Below are 7,241 nucleotides of genomic sequence, written 5' to 3' on the forward strand. Positions count from 1 at the left end.
AAAATGTAATTGCCCCTAAACATTACAAAAATTGAATATAAAATTAGGAACCATTCCAGAAGAAAATCCAGGCCCAGGTAGCTTCTCTGTTAAACATTTAAGGAAAATTAGCACAAATATTTACATGAACCCTCACACCTCAAAAGGCTGGTATGAGGATTAAATGAAAATCTGTGGAGTTTAGGGAATTCTCTGGTTGTCCAGTGGTTAGGACTCTGTGCTTTCACTGGCGAGGGCCTGGGATCAATCCCTGGTTGGGGAACTAATATCCCGCAAGCCTTGCGGTACGGCCAAAAAAGAAAAAAAAATTGTGGCATTTAGAACAGTGCCTAGAACATATGTACACAATAAGCACCATATAAACGTTTGTTAAAATAAACTCTAGGGAGTTCCCTGGTGGCCCAGAGGTTAGGATTCCGGACTTTCACTGCTGTGGCCCAGGTTCGATTCCTGGTTGGGGAACTGAGATCCCGCAAGCCAAGAGGCGCGGCCAAAAAATAAACAAATAAAATAAAGTAAAATAAAATAAACTCTAGTCAACAGACCCATACTCTGGGCTTTTCTGGTGACACAGAGGTTAAGAATCCGCCTGCCAATGCAGTAGACACGGGTTCGAGCCCTGGTCCAGGAAGATCCCACATGCTGCGGAGCAACTGGGCCTGTGCACCACAACTACTGAGCCTGCGCTCTAGAGCCAGCGAGCCACAACTACTGAGCTTGCACACTACAACTACTGAAGCCTGCACGCCTAGAGCCGGTGCTCCGCAACAAGAGAAGCCACCGCAATGAGAAGCCCGCACACCGCAACGAGGAGTGGCCCCCGCTCACCGCTAACTAGAGAAGGCCCCAACGCAGCAACAAAGACCCAATGCAGCCAGAAATTAAAAAAAAAAAAAACAAAAAAACCGATACTCAAAGAAAAGGTCTAATAATCTAAAGATCAGCTGATAAATAAAATTTAAAAACTGAATAGTTGATGTACACAATATTATATGTTACAGATATACAATACAGTGATTCACAATTTTTAAAGGTTACACTCCATTATTAAATGGAATTTTGTATGTGTCTTAGGTTAAAATAAAACGTTAAAGGTATGCTTTGTATCTTTTTTCCCCTGCTTTAACTTTTTTGATTAACTGTTTTGACCTCATTGGAGGATTTCAACTGTATATCATCAGTATAGCTCTTCTTGAAGGCAAACACTATTTCTGAGGTTCCACTGTTATTCTCACGCTGCCTTACAGTACTTAGTACAAAGCTGTCACTCATTCATCATGTTAATTAGTGGAAATTTAACTAAAAATAACATTGATTTTTAGGGGCTTCTCTGGTGACGCAGTGGTTGGGAGCTCGCCTGCCAATGCGGGGGACACGGGTTCGACCCCTGGTCCGGGAGGATCCTGCATGCCGCGGAGCAGCTGGGCCCGCAAGCCAAGGCTTGAGGCCTGCGCGCCTGGAGCCCGTGCTCCACAGCGGGGGAGGCCATCGCAGTGAGAAGCCCCTGTGCGGCAGTGGAGACCCAATGCAGCCAAAAATAAATAATAAAAATTAATGAAATAATAACACTGATTTTTGAATTTCACAAACTTACAGAATCTAGTTTTGTTTTAGATTTAAGGAAAGGAAAATAATTTGCCAAAACACTTTGTCAACTTGAGTTCTGAGGATTTTCAACTTTCAGAAATTAGATTACTGGACTTCCCTGGTTGCCCAGTGGTTAAGACTCCATGCTTCCAATGCAGGGGGCACAGGTCCTAAATAATTACCAATATATTTTAAAAATCATCAGACCCAAAACTTATCTAATACAAAAGATCAATTTAATTACCATTTCAGGATTTGGGGGGGGGGGGGGCCTGCAGCACAGCTTGCAGGGATCTTAGTTCCCCGACCAGGGACTGAACCTGGGCCCCAGCAGTGAAAGTGCCAAGTCCTAACCACTGGACCTCCAGGGAATTCCCACATTTCAGGATTTGAACCTGTGTTTCCAAAGCTAACTACCATAAACTTTGTATCTTACAAGATTAGGAATATTAATTTTAGGAATAAACCTAAAAGTTAATAAACTGTTCTGGTAAACAGTTACTGTTTTATACATATACAAACATTTACACACATAAAACAAATATATATACATTACCACATACTAATATTGTCCAATACCTAATTTAAAATTCTCTTCTGATTTAGAGGTTATTCTGAGATCATTTTGTGCCTCAACATTTTTACTGTCACTCATCCACTCACCAAACATGTGTTGAGTGCTATTCTATCAAGTACTGTGCTAAGCCAACAGAGACAAGAGACATTTAAGTAAGATGTGACCCTGGTGTTTCAAGGAGTTCACAGTCTAATGGGGACAAGTGACACAAAAACAACTATAAGATACATAAACAACTATAACATAAACCTTATAAAAGGATTATGAACTAGTGACTGCAAATCTACTTCTCAGTATTCTAACTACTGTTTTTATTAGTGTAACACCATTATGTCACACACTGGGCAGCAACCTCATGTTCCCTTCTTGGCTCTTTCCGATCCCTCACTTTACCCCAGACCTTAACATTGGAACAACAAACTGATCTAGTCCCTCTTTTATTACTCAGCTCCAGGAGCCTTTTAAAACTGGATAATCTCTCCATCCTGAATAAGGGAAAATGTAAAACCATGGACTGGCTCATTCCTCATTTTACTTGGGGGGAGAAGGGAAAGACTGCTGCAGCTCAGACCAGCTAGCCAAATTAGTGAAGCTGCCTAGAGGCAGTAATCCTGAAAACTTAGCTAGAAATAGCAAAACAGACCCTCATGTCCTAAGAAACCAACTTTAGAGTCTTGTAGCTCCAAAATCACCAAGCTGGGAAGGGAGGCAACAGAGTCAATAGTGGATAGAATGATATTTTGTAGTACACAGGAAAACTTCTGTATTTGAAATGTATTATTTTATTTATCCTGAATGCTTCTTTCTTATAAAATAAGTGATGTAAACAGATTTAGGTATGATTTAGGTATTGCAGACATGAAGATGTGACATAAAAGTACAAGCAAGCTAGAAAGCATTTCCAAGATAATATAGCCCAATTCTTAAAACCATTTCATTTACAGAATGCCAAGTTTACTGTATTTTCACACTATAATCAAATCTCCAGTGACCAAACTAATCAAGATTGAAAATTTAATAAAATGAAGAACCACAAAACCATTAGCATCATGTATAACTCACAACAAAAGTACAGGCTTCAGAATTCAGAGACCATCAAGATTTTCTGGAAGGAGCTATAAATACTGAAATGTGTAGGCATTATAAAAGGATCTTTATCTCGTTTCTCAATAAAAGTAACATTAAAAAAATTACAAAAAATTCTTTGGGTACGGCTTCCCTGGTGGTGCAGTGGTTGAGAGTCCGCCTGCCGATGCAGGGGACACGGGTTCCTGCCCCAGTCCAGGAAGATCCCACATGCCACGGAGCGGCTGGGCCCGTGAACCATGGGCGCTGAGCCTGCGCGTCCGGAGCCTGCGCTCCGCAACGGGAGAGGCCACAGCAGTGAGAGGCCCGCGTACCGCAAAAAAAAAAAAAAAAAAAAATTCTTTGGGTATACTTTTACCAACAGTTTCTCTTAAGGCATATTTTTACAAAGTTGTTAATGATGGACTCTGATCACTAGTGAATCCTTATATCACTTAACAGCATATCTGCTACAGCCTATAGAACCTTATTTTAAATGGCTGCCTAGTGCCACACTGAGTAATCATTTTTACTTAATTCCTCAACCTTTTTATATTTGCTATATAAAATAATGCTGAAGTTAGTATTCATGTGCATACTACTTTTCCTGTATTTTAAATTACTTCATTAGACTACACTCTTTTCTAGTTTTATTTTTAAATCAAAAGAAACTACACATCATTGGGAATTGATTCTGATTTTAAAGGAATGAGAGCTTAAATAAGTAGACTAGAGTTGGGGATTCTGGAGCTCCTATCATTGAGAAGCCAGAGGCACAGGAGCAGAGGAAGAAAGAAAACAATTTGGACAGAATAACACTACTTTAAAAATGAGAAAACTTGAGAAACTGGGTGGCTTTAAAATGTAATACTAACATTGAGGTTTCAAAACAATCTTTTATCCTCTAATAAAAGGATATTACTAAGTCCTCCTATCCCAGAAGATGAGGTTCTGAGGAAGCTGTAAAAACAAAATTTCCCGTGGAAATTTCTCCGTAGGTAAAGGAGTCAAAGGGGGGGAGGGGGGAGGGGGAGGAAACATATATATATCAACTATTACTTTATTAAATAAATACACAACGGGGGTATAAACGAAACAAGATTGGACATGAACTGATCGTTGTTGAAGCTGGATTAGGAGGGAATTCATTACAGTCTTTACCTTTGCCTGTTTGCAATGTTCGTAATAAAAAATAATGAGGGCTTCCCTGGTGGCACAGTGGTTGAGAGTCTGCCTGCCGATGCTGGGGACGCGGGTTCGTGCCCCGGTCTGGGAGGATCCCACATGCCGCGGAGCGGCTGAGCCTGCGCGTCCGGAGCCTGTGCTCCGCAACAGTGAGAGGCCCGCGTACCGCGAAAAAAAAAAAAAATAATGAATACGCAAGCATAATAGAAAAACTATGACCAGCTCTTAATTTCAATCTTACTACTTCAGAGAGTGGAAGTCGCTGCCTCTCCTATTACCTAATCATTAAACCGTACACTCTTCGGTCCCGATCCCGGTAAAACTATGCAGGTCGAGTTTCAAGTCCTCTCACCTCCAGCACCGCGGAAGAGGCGCGATGAGAACAGAAAGAGGAAGGGGGCAAGGACAGGGCTACAAGGCTCCTCACTAGATTGCTCATCAGACAGGCAGGGGTCTGCGAAAGGGGGGCCAAAGGTCGCTTTTTGCTTCCGCTAAAGAAAAACGCAGTTTCTTCCGGGGCCCCCAGGTACCTTCCCAGGAGGCCGCCCCGCCCGGGGGGAGGCTGCCGGGCTCGGAAGCGAACAGACTCCCGCAGGCACCGGGGACACAACCTTACCGAAGTCTCCCTGGACCAAAAGGGACCGGGTAAGGGAGTCCCCGAGAGCACCAGCCCGGCCCTGTCCCTGACGGGTGCCGAAGCCCAGGCCGCGGCGTTTCCGCCCCGGGGAAGTAACGCCTCTGTGCAGAGAGAACAACAAAGTTTGGCGGCGTCAAGAATTCGGGACCAACGGTGTCCAAGTTGCCTGCGGCCCTGCCACGCCCCCGGGCCCGGCCTTGGGCGGCCTTCCGCGCCACAGCCCTTCCGGCCCGACCTCCAGCCCGACCCTCACATCCAGGATCCTTCTCTTTCTCCTCACCTGCCACCTCAAGGTCCTCTGAATCCTGGGCTAGGGACGTCTAAATCCGGAGCGCAGTGTGAGGGGGAAAACAAAGATCCTTGGCGCTGAAGAAGCCACACTCACCTGACCAAATCCGGACCTGAAAACGGAAGAGACAGACTTGGGGAAGAAGGCTCAGCATCCAAAATGGCGGCTAACAAGTACTCAGCACAGTGAGCACGGGCGGAGGGATCCTCGGGGCCGAGCTAGCCACGCCCTCTTCTCAGGGATTGGCTGCGCGCCCTCCGCTCGGGACTCACGCCCCGAGGGCGTCCGGGCTCCACCGCCCAGCTCCCTTCGGAGCTGGCGCAGCCGGGGACTACTTCCAGCGGCGGAGGCACGGACGGCAGCGGAATGCACGTGACGTCTTCAGAGTCACCTGCTGGGGCGCTCGTTGTTTTCGCTGGTGTTTCCCCGGCCGCAGGTAGGCTGGCGGAGGATGCTTGTTTTCCGAGTCCGCGCCCATGTTTAGCGTTGTTCCAGTATATGGAAAAACCGGCTCCAGTACCGCCTCCCAAACTCCCTGAGTTAGTCTCTGAGATTTGCTCTCGTCTTCGCTCGACTCCACTCGCAGTGGAGGCATTCCTCCTGCGTTTCCTTTCATGAAATGACCTGCTGAGCAGGATTCCACCCTTCTCTGGCAGCACACAGCTCTTTATCCGACTCTAAGCACTCCTCCCTAAGCACTCCTCCCTCAGGCCACCCACCCTCTCTCCTAAGCACTCTTAATACTACTCCTGCCCCGCTGTTTTTTTTTCCTCGGTACGCGGGCCTCTCACTGTTGTGGCCTCTCCGTTGCGGACAAGCAGGCCCAGCGGCCATGGCTCACGGGCCCAGCCGCTCCGGGGCATACAGGATCCTTCCGGGCCGGGGCACGAACCCGCGTCCCCTGCATTGGCAGGCAGACCCTCAACCACTTCGCCACCAGGGAAGCCCCGCCTGCTGCCCGCCCGCCCCCGCTTTTAAACCAAGTGTGATTGCTCTTGCAATCAGAATATCTACAGTATTTCTTATTTAAGATGTTTCCTCAGCACCACATTCTCTGGGAATTTACTTTATCTCTGGATTGAGAGGAAACTTTTTCATTTAGTTATCCTTGTGTTCAACTTGAAAACCATTCTCTCTGCTTAACGTTGGAAGGGGATTCCTGAGCTTTGGCTTCCAGAAGGAGGTAATCCTGCCCCCTGCTGTACAGGCTGCATCTACCAAGACCAAAATTGTGGTTTGCTAAATTGTGATGCGGTCTTACGACAAGGATGGAGCTACGTGTATCCATAAGAGGGTCATATGGGTTTAGAAATAACGTGTCTGTATAACCACTTTCAGTATTTCTAAATTAAAACCAGCTTTCAGAACCTCAAAATACACTGTGCTTTTTTCATTTAATATGTGGTGGATTTTTTTTTTGGTAAATGTGTGCATATATGAATTGAGTCCATTTTGCAATAAAGTAATAGCATCTTTAAAAAAAAAGAGCAAATTGCTCGAATTTAAAGAGCCTTAGAAACACAACAACCAAATGTTACCTGTGTGGACCTTGTTTAGATAGTGATTCAAACCAATTTATAGTCTCTTTTTTTTTTTTTTTTTTTTTGGCCGCACCTAGCGACAAGCGGGATCTTAGTTCCCCCACCAGGGAAGAAACCCGTGTCCCCTGCGTTGGGAGCTCGGAGTCTTAACCACTGGACCGCAAGGGAAGTCCGCCTATAGTCTTTTATAAAGATATTATTTTAGACAATTGGGACAATTAGATGATGCGCCAGGTATTATATGGTACCAACTAACCAAAGCATTGTTACTTTCTTAAGCATGAAAATAGCATTGAGATTTTGTAAGAATAGGTCCTTTTTATATATATGTAAATTTATTTATTTATTTTTGGCTGCGTT

General features: G+C 45.0%; 1 protein-coding gene across 1 annotated transcript in view; it reads right to left on the reverse strand.

The window, feature by feature from the left end:
* IST1 (IST1 factor associated with ESCRT-III) overlaps nucleotides 1–5,504 on the reverse strand; it is a 31,189-nt gene extending 25,685 nt beyond the window's left edge. The window contains exon 1 of the mRNA XM_065898758.1: nucleotides 5,437–5,504. The gene's annotated coding sequence lies outside the window, so the exon portion shown is untranslated. The remainder of the gene's footprint in view (nucleotides 1–5,436) is intronic.
* Between the last annotated feature and the right edge of the window lie 1,737 nt (nucleotides 5,505–7,241).

This window comes from Phocoena phocoena, chromosome 20 (assembly GCF_963924675.1).
Source record: "Phocoena phocoena chromosome 20, mPhoPho1.1, whole genome shotgun sequence".
Lineage (NCBI taxonomy): Eukaryota > Metazoa > Chordata > Mammalia > Artiodactyla > Phocoenidae > Phocoena > Phocoena phocoena.